We start from the raw sequence: 19,712 nt of genomic DNA, 5'->3' as shown, positions 1-19,712 counted from the left end.
CCATTAGTTTTGTTAATCTTTCATGGGATAATTGGGAGAAGAGCCAGATAAAGGACTTCCCAAGTCTTTTTTCTTAGGTCAAGTTTCCACATCAAACACAGGGTCTCAGGAGATATTTCTGAGGCCAAGCGGAGAGAACCATGATCTAGTAAACCCTCTGCCACTCCTAATGTGACAGACAACATTGTCTTGGGCCATGCTTTACTCCTTCCTGTTCTCAGGAAATGAGAAAAAGAGAAAAGGGACCCCTGACCAGCTGGAAAGGAAAGCTGATGTGCAAAGCACCTCATTGTCAATTGTACTGCCATGCTGCATACTGAAAAAAGGCAGGTAATAATGAAAAGAGGTATTTTGTTTTTTTAAGTTGACTGAAAAAAATCATTGATCACTTAAGGAGGAAGAGTCTTATTGATTCCATGGGTGACCAAAACCAATAATACACAAATTTGTGGTATTGGTTTTTTTTGGAAGGACTGGTTTTGCTGTTTGAATTAGCATCTGGTTTATGTTAACAAAAATGAACAAGCAAAAGTTAAGGGTGTGCCTTTAAAAAAGAAAAATCAAGAGCCACAAAAAAAAGGAGTGTAATTCATGATGACTCCAATAGACTCACCTTGGTCTTTGATTTTTATTAGGATCTTTCTGCTGAGAAAGCTGTCTTATACCTGACATGAGTAAGACATAATGGGAGGGAATGAGAAAAGTATTAGGTGAAAAGAATAAGCACTGAAAATTACTAGTAGAATTGTTACAGATTTTGCAAGCCAAATAGACATTAGTGGACATTTTTTTTTTTTTTACTATTTACATGGCTTATCATACATTGTCACCAAAGCTCTCTTATGATAATTCTAGCTTACCAGACAACACAGCTACCTAAACAAACATAACACTTTCAAAATATAAGGATCTTTTTGACAAGAAATATTGAAAGTCAGTATACCATACAGATATTTATATCATGATAATTTATTGCTTATTGAAATCTATCAAATATATATGTCCCAGTTAATAAGAACTGTAATTACATAGATGTCAAACAATCTGGGCCTTATGTTGGATTACCATATTCAGGATGGAAAGCAGTTTTAAAGAGAATGACAAATCAAGATTGATTAGTTCTTAATCTTGAAGATGATTCCACATATATCACTAATATAATTACTTATTAGAAGCAGTACTGAGATATGTTTTACTAGGTGAGCTAAAGAGAGGGAGTATTCAAAGGAAGGAAAACTTTGAAAAAGTTAAATTTATCTATTCATACATTACATGAAAAGTATCTGAATTTGGCAAAATGACTGATGAAGGAAAAGATTTTACTTTTAATCACAAAATCGATTTAATATCTCCACCACAATTTAAAGCCTTGGAAAACAGTGTGTGTTTGCCAACTTGCCTTTCTATTGACTTTTAATGCTGTCCTCAGTAAGTTTCTGCCCCTTGTTGGCACACAGTTCAAGAGTCCATTCTGACAACTTCACACCTGGCAAAGGGCACCACAACATAAGCAGATGACAGACCAAGTTGGCAGAGGACCACCACTCTTAGTCTTTGGTGAATTCAATCAACATCTTTGGCTGATTCCTGATACGCTGACCAAATAACATGTTTTTTGAAACACTGGGTCAGTAAAAAGTTATGCAAATAATAAAATCTAATCAGTTAAGAAGATAGGTCCTTTATGTAGTATCAAGAAAAACAAGGTTGAGTTTTCCTCTCACAGAAATGCTAAATCATTCTGAGGCTTAATAAAATGTTCAAACACTGGGTTGGTGATGTGCCCTCTCTTTTGGTTGTATTAGTGCTGCCTGATCATCTGGGAATTGGGAGGAAATCTTCAATCTGCACAAACTTTTTTCCTTAATAATACACCTTCCATTAAGAAAGCATCCTGGCTTGGCCCAGAGTATTGCCCCCATCACTCTCAGCACAACCATCCCCCAAGTATACATTACAGCAAGAAAGTAGAGTGTGGGCTGTGGAAAAATAAATGTGCGACAAAGAAAAGCATGTAAGTCAATATTATAGGAGATCCCGGTCATCACCTCTCCTAGGCATCCTTTCAACCTCATTTGATCTAAACGCTTCAGAGAATGTTTTTTGAAACACTCTACCATACAAAACTAAGGCAGATACAATCAAGTTTTCTAGTTATATTCTGAACCTTCTGGTGGTGTTTTTGGTTCTAGAATGCAAAACTGACCTATCTTCCTCACTGCTGTTGCTGCTATAGATCCATTACCTCCAACTCCCCATGATGTTCCAAGGGCAAATGACTGCTTCTGTCCTGCTGACACAAGGATAAGAGGTCCCCTTAGAGTTCTGCTTGGAGACCCCTGACTATCAACTGAGGTCCAGCTTCCAGTTTGGGAGGAAATTTCTTGGGTGATCCAGGAACCCAGTGTAGTAGCATTAACCAAGGCTCAAAGGTGGAGCATGGGTCACGTTTCTGACAGCATCAAACAAAGCTCGTGTGCAAGGGTGAAGCTTGCAGGGCTTCAGTAGAACTGTTTCCACTTCTGTTTTTGAAATGTTGGATTTTACTACATTAAGGACACTCTCTGAGGCTCCCAGCTGATTGTCATGGGGACAGGTTCCAATCGTCCTCACCTTTGACACTGTCTACAAGAGGGTGAATGGGAAATACTATCCTGTGATAGTATAAACTCCATGATTTTAACTTTGGAGAATTCAAAGATTTCTGATAAATGGAGGGAGAAAGTCCACTCTAAGTTTTGAATAAAGAGGGTAAATGAAAACCTAGAAATTTCATTAAAGCCTTGGGCTTTTAGCTATGTGATTATCATAATCTTCTCTGACAGCAGTTCTATAGGAAGTAAAGAGAGAAAAACAGAGAAGAAAAATAATTCACCGGCCCTATCTTTAGAAGCATTATTTTATCTGGTAGCTTTTTCCCTGTTGGATTTTGATGTGTAACAGTGAGCTCTTGCTTTGCAACAACCCAATGAGTGCTGAACAAGATAAGAAGTAGACCAGGATGTAAAGCAGGCACAGATGAGAACGTTATCTCTGGAGCCACACCAACCTCCCCTAATTTTCCTGGGCTGCATAACTCACTTTTCTTGGCCTAATTTTGTATTTTGTTAATAGCAGCACCTCAGAGTAGAAGATTGTGAAATTCAGGCAGTGTTCATGTAGAAAGCAGTGAAATCCTATGACTCTGCTGGTGAAAGTCTTATCCCTTTTTTTGTGGGTGGGGAGGCTTTTAAAATATTTCATTCTTTAAGCTAGTGTAACTTTTAATGTGTGTAGGAAAGGATGTTGAGGGGAAAAGTTAAATGAATCATCCAATCTTTCTCTACTTTTGAAAATGCATATTTTTTCTCAAATCTATCCCTGTTACACAATTGTATTATTTGTGTCAGTTTTTCCTTCCCTTCTTTAAAATAACTGGATGAGTAAGCAGCCTAAAAATAGTCCACTAACTCTATACCTAGAGTAAAACATCTTAGTACAGAGCTGTACTTTCATCAGCAAACTCTGTAATTCCTCCATAGGAGAACTGTAGCTGAATCTCAGATGCCTAAGGTATGTCATTCATAAATTCAAAACATTTGGGGAATGTTTATTGAAGAATATAACAGAAACATTAAATGTGATGTTAACAAATATTTGTTGAGCATCAGCTATATACCAGGCACTACGAGAGCTGTAACATGGTCTCCTCTGCACAGAATCTCACAATCAAGTGAAAAGGTGGGAGAACTTCCCGATCAAAGAGTACAAGACCATATGGTGAGTCCCTGTGTCCCTGCCCTCAGCCCATGCATTGCAAAAGGAAGCAGCGTCCTTATCTAGTCAAATCTCTTTGAAGCTTGAGCATGTTACATTTGGAGCTATAAATAGGTCTTCCTACTGGGTTCTATTGTCTTTGGGAGGCTATATGAGTATTTCCCAAGACTTAGGACAATATTTGAGAGGCTAGAAGTGGCAAAAGTGGATGCCTTACTGGACAAGATAAATAGCAACTGTAATCCTTTGAATCTGTGAAAGAAAATTTTACCAATTTGTTCCAAAGAAGAGAGAGACTATTAGAAAAAATGATATCCTTCAACCTGGCTCTGCAGTGTGGCTGTATGTCACTGACATGATGGAGGAAAGAGATAGAAGCTGTATTTTTAAAGGCTTGATGTGTTTGATTGAAGAGATTCTTCTATGCTTAATGTCCCTAAAGGATCCCTCCTATGACCACTGCTTCTTACAGGCCATCAGAAAGCATGAGTCCAGAGGAGCAATATTAGAATCACTCATGACCCATGGAGAAATGCAATGAGTTGAATATTCATTCAGCTGGCTGCATGTCATGTTTATTTACCTCACTTACTTCAGTGAGGTGAAAGTATTTTACTGAGTGCTGTTCAGACTAGCCCATGAAAATACTGTTTGCATTAAGTAGGATCAGACATTCACATATCATGGACATCTGTTTATTCTTTCAAGAAAAGTTTGATTATTTGAATCTAGGAATTACTTGTTTTTCTTCACTCAATCTGTACATATGCAGGTTTTTTTTTAACAATTTTATTGAGGTAGAATTTGTCCCCAGGTTTTTTTTTTTATTGTTATTGTCTTTTTTTGGCTGCACCATGTGGCATGTGGGATTTAAATTTCCAGACCAGAAATCAAACCTGTGCCTCCTGCAGTGGGAGGTAAAAGTCTTAACCACTAGACCACCGGGGAAGCCCCCATACCCAGTGTTTTGGACATCTAAAATCTTTACCTTTCACTAAGTACTTTCTGATCTCAGCCTTTGCCCACAATGGTCCCTCTATTCCCTCTATTGAAATGTCTTCCTCTCCCCATTCTCTTTGTAAAGTATCAAAATTATACGCAGCCTTCAGGATCCAGTTCAAAGATTACCACTAGATTTTCCCTAGTATTATATTGGAAGAAGTTTCTCTCCCTAATATTAATACCATCATATTACTTTTTGTATGTTTTATAGTACTTATTACAGTCTACCTTCAGTCATAGAGGTTTGATACACCTTTGTTCTTTCCTCTCTTATCACCTGGATGCTTCTTGGGAGGATCAGACAATACTTAAAAGAGGCATGCTAGACTGAAGAGCATCGAGGAGGCACATCTGGTTTTGCTTTCTATGTATCCTTAGGGCCTGTAGAGTGTGAGAAGGATAGCAGGTGCTCAATAAATATTTGTTCAGTGATAAAGTGGATGATAGGCCTGGCACGTAAACACATTTACTGGATTAAACAAGAAGTTGATGTTCAATTTATGTAACAACTTTGAACCATGAAACGTTCACTTCCTCAGTTCATTCTTTTCTTTCTTCAATTCTCCCTTTTAAACCAATCTTCCTCTCCTCCCCAGCATTTCTTCTAAGACCTTTTAGGTTCTCGTGCTGTGTTTCAACAGTTGTATTTGATTTCCCTTTTATATTTTCTAAGGACCTTGTGATGTGCTTAGTCACTCAGTCGTATCTGACTCTTTGTGATCCCATGGACTGTAGCCTGCCAGGTTCCTCTGTCCATGGGGATTCTCGAGCAAGAATACTGGAGCGGGTTGCCATGCCCTCCTCCAGAGGATCTTCCCAACCCAGGGATCAGACTCAGGTCTCCCGCAGTGCAGGCAGATTCTTTACCGTCTGGGCCACCAGGGAAGCCCATGAATACTGGAGTAAGTAGCTTATCCCTTCTCCAGGGGATCTTCCCAACCCCAGAATCAGCCCATTGAAAGTGGATTCTTTACCAGCTGAGCTACCAGGGAAACTAAGGACCTTAAACACCATCCAAAGAGTTTAAGAAACAACTTTTGTTTATTTAATTGGAGCACATCATATCAATCCTTTTGATTTCGTTTGGGTCTTCTCTTCTTGGAAGAAGTCATGCAGAGGGATGCCAGAAATCTCCCTGAGAAATGAATGCAAAGGTTGAACTTATAGAGCCATTGTCTTGGTCTTAGAGCATCTTAGAGGTAATCAAGCCCTGTTTCCACATTGTACCAGAGGCCCAAGACCTGGAGAGGTCAAGTGATTTTGTAAACCAAGGAGACAAAAGTGCATGCTTAGAACTGGCTTTAGGTCCCTATTTAGGGTTATTCCAGCTCTACACTGTGACTTGGTAGATCACTTTATCAAGCTTTACAATTTGGAACGTGGGCAGTAGTAAAAGAAGTTGTGATAGGGATGGCTAGGGAAAAGTAGTTGAGAAGAGCAAATCCCTAACCCTATTTTAGCTCTAAAATTTAATGAAATCACTGCCTAACGCTGCCTGCTCTAAAGACAAGTCTGTCCACAGCTTTTAGCTATAGTTTAACATAACAATATTTTCACACTGCATTTGGGATCCTTTCATGGGGATATTCCACTATCGTCATCCTTAAAGTAAAATATCATATACTCCAGAATTCTCAGGCTACTGCAAAAGCTTTAAAATTAACATAATTAACTGTGTACAGAGATCACAGAAAAGCTGATTACTTTAATAAAACCACACGCCCCCTCCCAAACTTTTATAGAGATCAGAATCTAGCCTGTTGATCTCAAAGCAGAAAGAAAAGTATTTCTACTGCCATTGCTATTAGTTTCATTACGTACTTTGTTTGTAGGAGCAAAAAAAAAAAAAAATTGGAATTCAACCCCTGGGGGAGAAAAAAAAATGTCTGTTAGGAGAACACTAGGTTGGTAAGCTCCTAACCAGAGTTCCTTTATTACCTCATAGGATCTTGCTTTCCTTACAAATAAAGCATTTCTTTCTTAGCTTTCTCTCAACAGTATTTCCCACTTGGGTTTCTATTTGGGTTTCATAGCAAATTGAATTACAGAATTCAATCAGTCTCAAACATTAAATCTATTTCTCATTACTGCTGTGTTTATACTAATAATACTAATTATTCCAGCTGCCTCTGCCTTTTTTTTTTTTTTTGTCTCTGCCTTTTAATTTCTTTGTATGGGGAGAACTTGCTAACGGGCCGTGTAGGGCTTCTTTTAATGAAATTTTGTATCTAGAAGCCATTAGTATATCCTGAAGGAAATTTCAAATCTTTTTTTTTTATAGTAGGGTGGCTCAAACTGTCCAGCTTGGTCATATAACCCACTCTCTATGTATTTACATGAGGAAAAGAATGCCAATTTCTGTTTGAACAAAAATGCAGTGAAAATGAAAAGCGTAGTATTAATTGAGAGAGCAACATTATTTTAGACTAGCGAGTGGGTAAGAGTATTTTAGAAGAGCTGGAGTGCTATATTTTAAGTAAGAGTTTTTAGAAAAGTGAGGAAGAGTAATAAAAGGCTGGATAAAAGGGAGAAATTAAAGTTATTAGGGAAGTAAGAATGAGAACGGGGAACAAATGGAGATGAGAGGCAGATAGAGAGGAACGGAAGGAACTGGATGGCAGAGATCAGACCCAGATTCAAACACACCCTCATCTCCTGGTGACCACACCCGCTTCAGACATCCCTGGAATTCCCTTCCTCTCCCTCCCTCTCTCCTGGCAGAAAGTGATGAAAAATAAGGCATAATATTAGAAATATGTTTCATTTCATCATTATTTATAACAAGTTATTTTTGTAATGTGGTGGATAATTTTTTTAGTCCTGTTAACTTCTCAGCAAAGGAAGGGAAAAAAAATCACCAAAAGGTAGCTCATAAAAAAAAAAAAGTTACCAGAGCCCTCTTCTGAAATAAAGGCCAGTATCATTATAGCCCTAGGTGAAAGTTCAGCGAAGAAATAAGGAAAATTATCGTTCTATCACAGACAGAAGAGGCCCTTGAGAGGATGGTTTATCTATCGACGTTTAAGGAATTATATTCCTCCAAAGAGGAGGCTACCGCTTACCTCTATAACCCACCCTGATAAGGAAACAAATCATACGTTTCATCTCACTGATACCCTCCGTTTAAATTACGGAGAGTAACAAACTGGGCTTCACGTCTAACGTAGTATCTTCATACATGGTTGAACAGAGCCGCACTTTGCAGGAATACGTATGCAATTCTGAAGAGTTGCCACCAGATGGAGCCCTTATATCTATAGTACAATTTTATGTATCTCAATCAGCAAGTCTGTAGCTTGGATAACCACACTCTGGACAGTCCGTTTTTATACCGGTCCTGCTGATATAACAATAAATAAATGTTAATAAACTATTGATAAAACTGTTAACACCCTTTTAAAACTGTTAATACTCTTTTGAGAGAATTAGTTTGAAATAATGCTCTAAATTTAAACAATACAAGCAAAAAATTAAAAGTTTTAAGCTTATTTTAATCAGTTTCTATATTTTTGACTACACCTCTCAGGTTTTACCAACCACCCAGGACCCAACCACAGAAAGAAAGAGTCTCTTTCTCAACTTCAAGTGAGTGTGTGATTTTAAATTCTGATATTCCAGCTCAGATTAATTATGACATCTGCCAGTTTAATTGTTCTTTAACCTCCTTTGGTTCTCCAAATATTTTGGAGAGATATTTTAACAAGTTTCCTTCCTATATGCTCATTCCAAATATGTGGGAAGATATTTACCACAAATTATTTAAAATATGTATTTTTAGATGACCTCTCCAAAACATAAACATCAGGAATTAAATATATAGGCCTGGCATGCTGCAGTCCATGGGGTCGCAAAAAGTCGGACATGACTGAGCGACTAAACTGAACCAAAGTGAGCATAATCTTGATTATGTAAATCTAAAACTAGTCCAAATCTAAATATGTGTATATACGTATACAGCTTTATTTCCAGGTGACACCTGGTAGTAACAAGGTATCCAGCATAAAATCTTAATTTTTCATTTTATCTATGTGTAGAGAAATTAATATAATATTATGATCAGATTTGGGCTTTCCTGGTGGCTCAGTGGTGTAGAATCTGCCTGCAGTGCAAGAGACGCAGGAGACACGAGTCCGATTCCTGGGTAGGGAAGATCCCCTGTGGGAGGAATTGGCAACCCACTCCAGTATTCTTGCTGAGAAAATCCCATGGACAGAGGAGCCTGGCAGGCTCTAGTCCATGCGGTCACAAAAAGTCAAATCTGACTGAGCACATCATCAGATATTATGTATTATAAACTGAATACAGAATGTATTTCAAAATACATCTCATAAACTGATAATCAGATTCAAGGGGATGGTTTATAATCTCCCCCAGCCTCCCTTCTTTCAACCAGAATGTCTGGTTGTTGAAGGCACAAAGCCCCTAGCATCCTTGGTGACCAGTGTCCTCAAGCTATTTTGGTTCTTAGACATTTGGAATGTCAGGGCCTCTACTGGCTAGATCATTGTTTTAAAAACCAAATGTTTCTGTTTACTTCTTCTAAGCTAATTATATCCTCACTTTCATGGCTTAGCGATGGCTTAGCCATCATCCTTGTTTGGTCCTCCTCTGTGCTAATTCCACCAAAGGCCTATTTATTCCTGTTTGTGGTATTTCTCTGCCAACCATTTAATCTTTGTTTCTTCTGAACCCAAGCAAAGGTGGAAAGAACACACAGTGTTCCTTCCCAAAGTCTATGTAAAACTGTTTAATCCTCTGGAGTTTTCCTCCAAAGGAAACACATGATCAACCCACTACTAATACAGTATGTTCTTAGCAAATTCAGTCAACCTTCTTTGGGGGTTGGCCAAAAAGTTTGCTTGGATTTTTCCATCAGGTGTTATGGAAAAACCCAAACGAATTTTCTGGCCAACTCCATAACTTCTCTATGACCTGAAGCGTGTTGATTTCAGTGCACCATCTTGGGTTTGCTTACCAAATGTGCTTTCTCTCTTTTCAGAAGAGAAAAATACCTCCTAAACAAATTTAATTGTATACAACATGGCCACACATTTTAAAGCAAATACAGATGTTCACCACGGTTTCATTCTTTTTAATACAGCTTTTGCCTTATTTGCTTTATTTTCTATTTCATCATCTTTTTTCCTCTCTTCTTAGATTTTCAAGAGCTTTTCATGATAGTTTTGGCTGTGAAATCTGAACTAAATATTAGAACAAAAATTAGGAGAAATTTGTACTGAGAATGAGAGAAAAGTTACTTAAAACTATTTCTGTACTCAAATAGTGTGGGGCTTTGTTTATTAATGCTTGTGGTACGTTTTTATTTCTAGAATTTTTTATGTCAAATAGCACCTAAAGCATTTTCACAGATAGAGTGTTTTAGGGCTTCCCTCGTGGCTCAGTGGTAAAGAATTTGCCTCCAACGCAGGAGACGCAGAAGACGTGGGTTCGATCCCTGGGTCAGGAAGATCCCCTGGAGGAGAAAATGGCAACCTACTCCAATATTCTTGCCTGAACAATCCCATGGACTGAGCACCCTGGCGAGCTACAGTGGGGTCTCAGAGTCGGACACGACTGAGCGACTGAGCATGCACCACACAGAGTGTTAACTCTGTTTTCCTGGGAAGAAACTCTAGGTGAGGGCTTTCTATCCAGCAGGCAGTTTAGTTCCCTCAAGTACTGAGATATTGATCCCCTCAGAGTACATGGACTTGTGACTTGCTGCTTTCACTTGCGGCCTGGAGAGACCTTATCTATTTTACCCACCTATACCCCATTATGCAGAACAAGCATGACCGTTTTCTATCTGTGCCATGATGTAAAGAGGTTGGGAAGCTCTGGTTTTTGTTAAAACAAATGGGAAAATCACCAAGGTTGGGTTGGGTGTGGAGCCCTAAGCGGCTGAAGGAAGAGCAGAAAGTTGTGAAGAACGGTTGCTTACAATGCCTACACCCCTCTGAAACACTCCGTGCACGCCTGCCACCACATGTAGGGTGCCAGTTGTCCAGCTGTGCCACCTGACTGAGAAATAAGTGAATGATGGACATATTTGACACTCCATTTACTACTGCTGATGTTCATGAAGCCAGGAATCACCCATAAAAGAGAGTTGTTAGGTTGTGGGCAAGATCCATTTTGCAAATTTGATTTTTCCTGTTATCATTATACACAGTGTTCTTGACTTGCCATATTTGTCTTTACTTGCTGTCCTTCTATTTATTTTATCTCTGAAAGCCAGTTTTTTGACTTAATTTTTTGCCACACTAAAGGTGTCGTTCAATTTAGCAATAAGTGTTTTCCATTTGATATAATCACACAGTGTTATTGTGATCAAGACAGATTCCCTAACAGGCCATCACTCTATGTTCTTCATGAAACCATGAATGTTGCTAGCAAATGTTACCAATCTGTTTGTGACCGTTTCTCAGAGAAACTCAAACTCAAGACTCTCTTTCTCTTTTGCAGTCTCCCTCTGGCTGCATCTCTCTCACACACAGAGGCACACAGACACACACAATATCAGGTACTAATTTTTTTTTTTTTTTTTTGGTTTTCACATATTTCTCCAAATGACCTAGATCATCATAAAATACTGAAAGGTAAGGGACTATGTCTTCTTGTTCTTTTCTTTTTAAACTTCCCATATCAACAATAATATTAACTCATATTTAGAATATTCATCCAGGCCTATATGTTTGAATAGTTCTATAGCTTAGAGAGGTGATTAAGTAATTATCTCCCAAGTCTTCCTCTGAGCCATCCTAAGATTTGTCCTGTAGTCAATCTATGTGTTTATACTTTAAGAAAAATTATCAGTGATTAAAATGACTTCTCTCTTTTACTGTGCATTTAATTTAATAAACATATGTTAATGAGCAAAGGATTTTGAGAAGAGTGGGAAATAAAAATATAATTAAGCCATGGTCCTTCCTCTCAAAAGCTCAGTCTAATGGAAAGACAGACGCATAACCTGCCTAATAAATACTACAATATAGGTACAAAATATAAGGTGATGACAGAGAACAGAACAATATCACTTTCTCTCTCAGAATAATAAAATGGCAAACACTTCCTTTCAGCTTTATTGTGTGTGTGTTTTTTTTTTTAATGTGGACAGAGAATATTTTTCATTTCCCCTAGGAAGGCAAGGTTCTTGTCCCTCATATATGTTCTTTTTCAAAAAAGACAGTCTCAGGTGACAGGGAGAATCTAATTCACTGCAGGATGTGTGCAGTGCATGCCCAGTCTCTAAGTCCTGTCCAATTCTTTGTGATCCCAAGGACTATAGCCCACCAGGCTCCTCTGTCCATGGGACTTCCCAGACAAGAATTCTGGAGTGGGAGCCATTTCCTTCTCCAGGGGATCTTCCTGACCCAGACATCAAACCCACATCTCCTGCATTGGCAGGCAAATTCTTTACCACTGAGCCAAAGCATGATAACAAATGCCTCCTGTTCCACTTAAAGAGCTCAGTCTCAGGAAAGGGAAGAATCAAACAGTTAAACTTTAGGGTCTCTTGAAATCTTTGCTTTAAAATAATTTTGTGTTTTAAACACCTTTAAAAATGTACATACTTCTGGTGGACTCGCATATTCTAAATACTTATGTACATAAAGAAAAGATCACACTCTTTATATTAATAAACACCTTCATATTAGGAAGATCAGTTCAGTTCAGTTCAGTCGCTCAGTTGTGTCCGACTCTTTGCGACCCCATGGACTGCAGCACGCCAGTCCTCTCTGTCCGTCACCAACTCCCAGAGTTTACGCAAACTCATGTCCATTGAGTCGGTGATGCCATCCAGCCATCTCATCCTCTGTCATTCCCTTCTCCTCCTGCCTTCAATCTTTCCCAGCATCAGGGTCTTTTCAAATGAGTCAGTTCTTTGCATCAGGTGGCCAAACTATTGGAGTTTCAGCTTCAGCATCAGTTCTTCCAATGAATATTTAGGACTGATTTCCTTCAGGATGGACTGGTTGGAGATACTTTGTGTGTAAGAACAGAACAGGCCCATGAGAATTCAGAAAAAAAAAAAGAAATACACTTGAGCAGTATACCTATGATAAAGTTTTCTAAAAGTTGAAGACTAAGGAGTGCCTAGAACTATGCAGATACAGGCCAAATCTCACATGTTCCATTTAGATGGACAGCTGAAATGCCTATGTGGTCAGTCTTCACACCCTTCTCTAAAGGTCCCCCAGTGTTGACCGTTGCAACTGCCCTGGCATCATCTCCTAATTATCAAGAAGTGGAAGTCATATAAACTTCCACAAGTTATTCTGAGGGGAAAATCTCCTCAGAGATTACACTGGCCAGAGAAATAACAGATATGGTTTTTAATGCAACAAAATTTCAGAGATTTTGTTTGCTATTTGAGATGAAAAATCAAGGATTTTCAAATTCAGGTTAGCGTTAACCTAGAGGTGGGACAGCTATGTTATAATAAAGGTGGGTGGGTGAAAAGTACGAGTTCAACCACGGTCTGAAAAATTAGCTGCAATTGTGGATGAAGTGGCTGGTGGGTTTTATTTGTGAACAATGCAGTGTCTCTGTGCAGCAACTCAGACAATGGGAATTATTAAAGCTATGCGATGGACTGTGAGGCATGCTTGAATTTGAAAAAAAGATTGTGGTTATTAAATTCTTAATCAGAGGTATTTTGACCTTCAGATATTACTTTGGGCATATTACTGAAGATCAAGGTTAACAGGTATTGAAAAAAGCCCAGTAACTACATATGGTCAGTGGTTCGTATGCGAGGTCATATTTTTTTACTTTATTAAATTGAACTATTTAGCCAACATCTCACCTTAATCCAGAAAGAACAGCAATGGCATGTGACATTTTGGGTTTTTTCATAAAAATTATGTATATTTAAGGTGTACAACATGATTTGATGTACAAATACATAGAGAAATTAATTACTACATTCAGTCTAATTAATGTCTCATTGCTTTGGTCACCATAGTTGCCATACTGTGTGTGGTGAAAACACCTGAAAGATACTCTTTTTAGCAAATTTCCAATATTCAATACAATACTGTTCACTAGTCATCAATGCATATTATATTTCTAGACTTATTCATCATATGCCTTCCATGCAGACACCATCATTCCATTCAATTTTTCTTGATTTCCAAATGCTTGTAACTGAAAGCAAAAAATGTACTAGATTGGCAAGATTGGCTGTTTGTGACTATATGCTAAACTGTATGATAAACTAGAGATAACTCCATAAAAGTTATGTCTATAACCCTTTAAGGTGCATTATGTAGCAAGGAGTCACTTAACCTCAGGAAATTGAGAAGGGAAATCAAATTGTTTTTAAAAAATGAAGAAATCAAATTTAAATTCTCAGAACTCAAATTTAAACTCTCAGAAATCAAATTTAATACATCATGAGATGTTAAGTGTTTCAGATTCTTATCTGAAGAATGAACAGATGATGCAGAACTATTAAACAGTATCAGGTGGCCTCTTAGCCTGAAGGAACTCAAGTTGTCCAAGGAATGTCCAGTTCAGTATAAAAAGATGCAGAAAAACCTACATTGTTTAGTTTAAGGCAGACTATTTAATCTTCCTCTAGGCATCTGCTGACTGATTTGAGAGATGACAACAGAAATTAAAAGCAGTCTCTCATATAGCATATGTCAATTCCAAGGCATAACTGCTTGTGAAGATCCTATCATATTTTATTTGCCTATTTCAGAAACAGCTGCTGAACTGTCCTTAGTGCTTCATGTAGCTTTAAAGATTAGTCCTGCATCAGTCTATTCTAATGCTTCCTACCTGCAAAACCCAAGCATGGACGTCTCAAATCCTGAAACTCACTGAAATATTGATGTAAAAAGTTATTTTAGCATAAGCAAGAACACTGTACTCAAATTTATTATCAAGATCACCTCCAAACTCTGCAAGTAGCAGAAAATAAGGTGTTTAACTGGATTTCAGAACCTTGTAGGCCCTACTGGAAAAGCAGAAATTTAATGGGCTTCTGGCATTTCAAGAACTCGTTGAGACTGTCAAAGGTTTCAGTAAGAAATTCTAACAACTAGAACAGCAAGTCATTAGTGAGAAAGAAGAAAGCATCTCTAGTGAAATGTGTGTCCAGAGGACTTTGCTGCTGCTGCTGCTGCTAAGTCGCTTCAGTCACGTCCGACTCTGTGCGACCCCATAGACGGCACCCCACCAGGCTCCCCCGTCCCTGGGATTCTCCAGGCAAGAACACTGGAGTGGACTTTAAGTACTGCCCAAAGAGCATATTTTATTCAGACTATTTGAAGTTAGATGTACCCCTCCCCCCAAAGACTGCTGTACAATAGTGGCTTTTCTCCTATTCCTGGGTGATGTTTTTAGCTTTTGCATATGTTGGGAGGGTGTCAGGTGAAGGGTTTCACTACTACTTGAAAACTAGCTCTCCATGAAAGGTGAAATCAATTCCTCTATAGTGTGACCTTCCCTCCTCTCCTTAGGGCAGTTATACTTAAACATGGGCCAAAGGCTGAAGTCACAAAATGAGGTATTTAATCATAGGATTTCAGAAAGTAGCCCAATTAGAGAATAGGACAGCTGTCTCCTTAGAGCCTCTGAAAGTGTAATAGGTAGGTCTGCTTTCTCAGGACAGGCTGAAACTCCAAGCCCTTATTACAGATGGTCCTGATATCCTACTCTGGCTTGATCAGTGTATTATCAACTCCAGAATGACAAGAGGGCACACAGGAGGACTTGTATCAGATAAAATAAATATTTCCTAAATAAAACAAATTTAAATTCTACTTACAAAAGCTTTCTTGTGGAGGGGCAAGGGGAACCACTGATTTGAAAGCTGCTTTTGTTAGTTTTTTAGTATTTGAAAAGACGTTTCAAGCAATAACATATTAGGTGAGCAATACTTCTGCCAGGCAGTGTGTGGGGCTTTGGAAAGGTGAAAATTGTTACAGCAAGGTACTTTCATTTATTAAGCTAAGCATGCATATGCCTTTTGAAGGGTCCCTTTGATCATAAAGTTAACATTTGGGCTGTTCATCACCAGAGGTTTTACAAGGCCCCCTTATCCAAACTACAGCACACTTACTGCTTCTTCCTGTATCCCCAGATAAGTCTCCAGGACCAGATACCAACAAGTCATTTTGTCTGCTTTCATTGGTTTGGCCACACAAGGAATATTCTGTTTATTTACATCTCAAGTGCTCAAATTGCCATGTAAAAACCAACTATCAGTTTTTCTCCATATTTCATTCCCAGCTTTTTTTTTTCATTTTCTGGATTGGTTCCCATGGTAACAAGTCTGTTGGCAGAGAAGGCATGACTCTGATTCTAGCTTTCTGCACAAATTCAAAATTTTTCTAGTGACCCTCAGGCAAGTGTCATATAAACAGGAAGCAAGAGAGCACAGTTCCCTAAGCTAATGCCTCTAATCCCTTACCCTGCCATATGCATTTCCCACCCTATTCCCCAAACCAGGCCTGCTGACCCCAGAGAGGAAGTTCAGCACTCAAGGAAACTGTGCAGAGTCCCTTCACCTGTCAATACAAGGATTCAAAGGGCCCTTCTATCCAACTACAGGTGCAAGGGTTGAAATCTTTTCAGTTGGCTTCCTCTTCTAAATGTTAGTGACTTAACTGACATGAATGCATAATTAATGACAATGTCATCCAGGGGCAAAGTGGAGAACCAACTTGCACTCATTTTCTAAAAAATTTTCTCAATGTGCTTCTGAGATGTTTACAACCCAGGGATTATGTAGATCTTGAAATAGCCTTAAATCAGTATCTCATGATAAGTGGGGACATTGATTGAGTTTCCCCCAATACGTAGTTAAGTGGTATGTGAGAGGGGGCAAGCAAGTCATGGCAGAAAACTGAGCTCCTGAAGAGAGATTAATAAAGATGTAGATAAATGAAGAGGACATTGTCCCTGGTGGCTGAATGTGAACCAGGGAGGCACAAGTCACAATCAGTTGGCGCAATTCAGGGTTCAAGAATGGAAAACTAAAGCAATGAAATAAAATGAAAGCTAAGGAAATGGAGTGGAGAAAGTTTTTAAGAGTGAATCATTTGCAGAAAGGGAGCCTGCAGGTAAGAATGGCTTCTTGCAGACCTTGGCCCAACTCTATCCACAAAATATTTTTCCAAATAGTTTCTTTTAAAAACAGATTATATTTCTTTTGAATTTTAGAATTCCTTTGTGGCTTGGCATTGTTATATGCCTAGCAACCCCAAATCTCCTAGGTCCTCAATATTTAGAAAAACGCAGGAACTGTTCATCACAGTCCTCATATCTGAATGTGCTTTTAACTTTTTCTTTTAGAAAAGTTAATGAATTCAGGGGAATTGAAATAGACTATTTATTAGAAATTAAAATATGGGTATCTAAGCTATAGTGAAGAAAATTGTAAATGGTTGCTTTTTTTGTTGGCTTCTATAAAATATGTGATGCTTATGCACACTGAAGTTTTAAAGGTAGTAGATTATATTGTACAAAGGTATTTTTTGCCCTTTAAAAGTTATTTTCCTACATTAAGAAGTTTTCTTATATTAGAAACTTTTTATTGAAACTCAGGTTTTATGTCTCTGTATGGACAGACATAGGTGTTTTTCTTTGCACACTCGTTTTGCACAGGTAATGAGTTAAACAATGCCCAGGTATGCAGGTCAACTGACCATTATATTAGCTAGATTAGGAAAAGTATTTGATGAATGGAGGAAAAAAAATCACCTTATATTTCTTTGTGTCTTTCTGTCCCTCTTCCCCTTTCCTTATTTAGTCAGGAAATCTTATGTAATTTTTGAATAGTCCACAGGAAAACCAAGATGAAACTCTCAGGCAGATATAATATAAAGCAGTTCCTGTATCAGCTATGGTAATAAATTTTCAGAATGTACTGCTGTAATAAGTTTTATTTTCAATACTTGCAGTCTTTCCACACAAAGGACTCTTCTTGGTCTTGAATGTGGAAAGGCATCTGTTCAGGGCAGAAAGAAATGTTTTATGTTAAGTCTTACTCTAGAAAATTTGGTTTTAGCTTTGATGACACCTAGTGTCAATGGAATGCAATAAATGTTTAATACTGCTTTATGATGTTTAGGCATTTCTCGTTAACATCCTCAACTACGTTTTCCTCCTCAAAAATGCAAGCCTTAGTATTGATGTGAAAAATAATTGATACATAAACCACATATTTTTAATCTCAAGAGCCAATCAAGTTTCTCTGTGTATTCAGTGTATAGATGGGACTAAAGGAAGCTTAAGGACAATGACACTGTCTTCGTATGAAAGAGGAATTTTTCCTAGTTGAAAATGAGAGGTTAAAAAGCTACTGAATTCTGTTTATAAATTTTAAAGACCACCAAAAATAACCTTGCAAAAGTAAGATTTGCAGGTACTGTAGTTTTATTTTTCCCACTTTATAACCACCTAAGGGCACGCCCCCACCCAGCTGTATAAAAATAAAGTATAATATGAACTATAGTCTCTTTCTATTCAGAGAAAATCTTAAATTAACAACAGCAATTCTAAACAAAGACAATGATAAAAATTTAATTGGCTTAAGAATTAAAAGGATACTAGATACTATGTTTTTAGGATTTTTAAGTATCCGTGAAAATTCTTTCATTCCTAAAATATTTTATAGTTGATTTCTTTTGACCTCAGTTATTTTGGGGCACAATCCTTTTATTATTGTATAATGAAGCTCTAATTCCACCTATTTATTTAATATTTTTCCATATGCTAAACACATGCACACACACACATTTTCCACTTTTCATTTGAGGTCATATAATTCAGTTAGTGAAATATTTCACTCTTCTGTAAGTTTAAAAACTAAATCCTATGCAGAGATGCAACACTGGGCCACAGTTTTAAAAAATGAAGACAGCCACTAGACTCATATTCTTTTATGACATCTGATTTCTCTACCATATGTGCAGCACAACAGTGACATCTTAAGGCCAAGTAACTAAAGCTCCTTTAGCCAGAGAAAGAACTTGAATTGGGATCTGTGTTCAAAGAAATTCCATTATATTATTAAGAACTTTTCAAGTTTACAATTTGCAATTGGTAGATCTTAGAAGTGCTTCTTTATTTATGACTTCTTTTGCAGTCTTTGTGAACATTTTAATGTGTACTAAATGCTAACATTTTACATAGACATATTGTATATTAATGCATGCATTTCACTGCATAGTTTATTGACACTCCCCTTGTAAAGATTTTATGGAAGAAACAATAAGCCACGGCAGTATAGCAAAAGAGGCTTAATCTTTATAAATTGGGGGCCTTTTCTGTCTCTTTGCTAGCTTAGGTGGCTGTATACAAATTCGGGTGGGAGGGGCCGGAAACACCTCTTACCATTTAAGGTTTTCTACATGGTAAACTCTAGCCAATTCGAAACAAATTGCTTACTTTAATAAAAAATTTTACCGTTTTATAAAAAGTTAAATCATGACATGTTTAATTGAAATGGCTGTGTTGTAATTAATATTTTGAGATAATTGTGATTTTGAGCTTAAATTATATATAAAAATTGTCATTTTTGTATGTGTTAAAAAAAACTACTGTATCACAACAGTACCTTTTAGTTGAACTACATATTGATGTAAATAAAAACTGAATGAAGACATATTTACTACTTTATTAACATAGATTGTGAATGTAGTTAATGTTTTTTTTTTGCTGTATAAGACCATGACAACCTTGAAAGCTGCTTCATTTTATGTGCAAAGAACTCCTATGGATCTATATTTTAAATTTACTGAATCAATGAAGTTACTTTATCAGTTAATTCGCAAATGCAAGCTGTATTCTCCAGTTTTATTTTATGTATTGACACTAAAAGGTAAAGGTGTACAATGTGATTAGAATGCATTTTGAAGATGCTTTCTGTACAGATACAAAATACAGGGACTATAATAATGCTGTGCAGTGTATAGCAAAGCCATTTTTCGGCTTTG

The sequence above is a fragment of the Budorcas taxicolor genome, chromosome 3 (assembly GCF_023091745.1).
Source record: "Budorcas taxicolor isolate Tak-1 chromosome 3, Takin1.1, whole genome shotgun sequence".
Classification (NCBI taxonomy): domain Eukaryota; kingdom Metazoa; phylum Chordata; class Mammalia; order Artiodactyla; family Bovidae; genus Budorcas; species Budorcas taxicolor.
Note: the sequence above shows the minus strand (reverse complement) of the source record.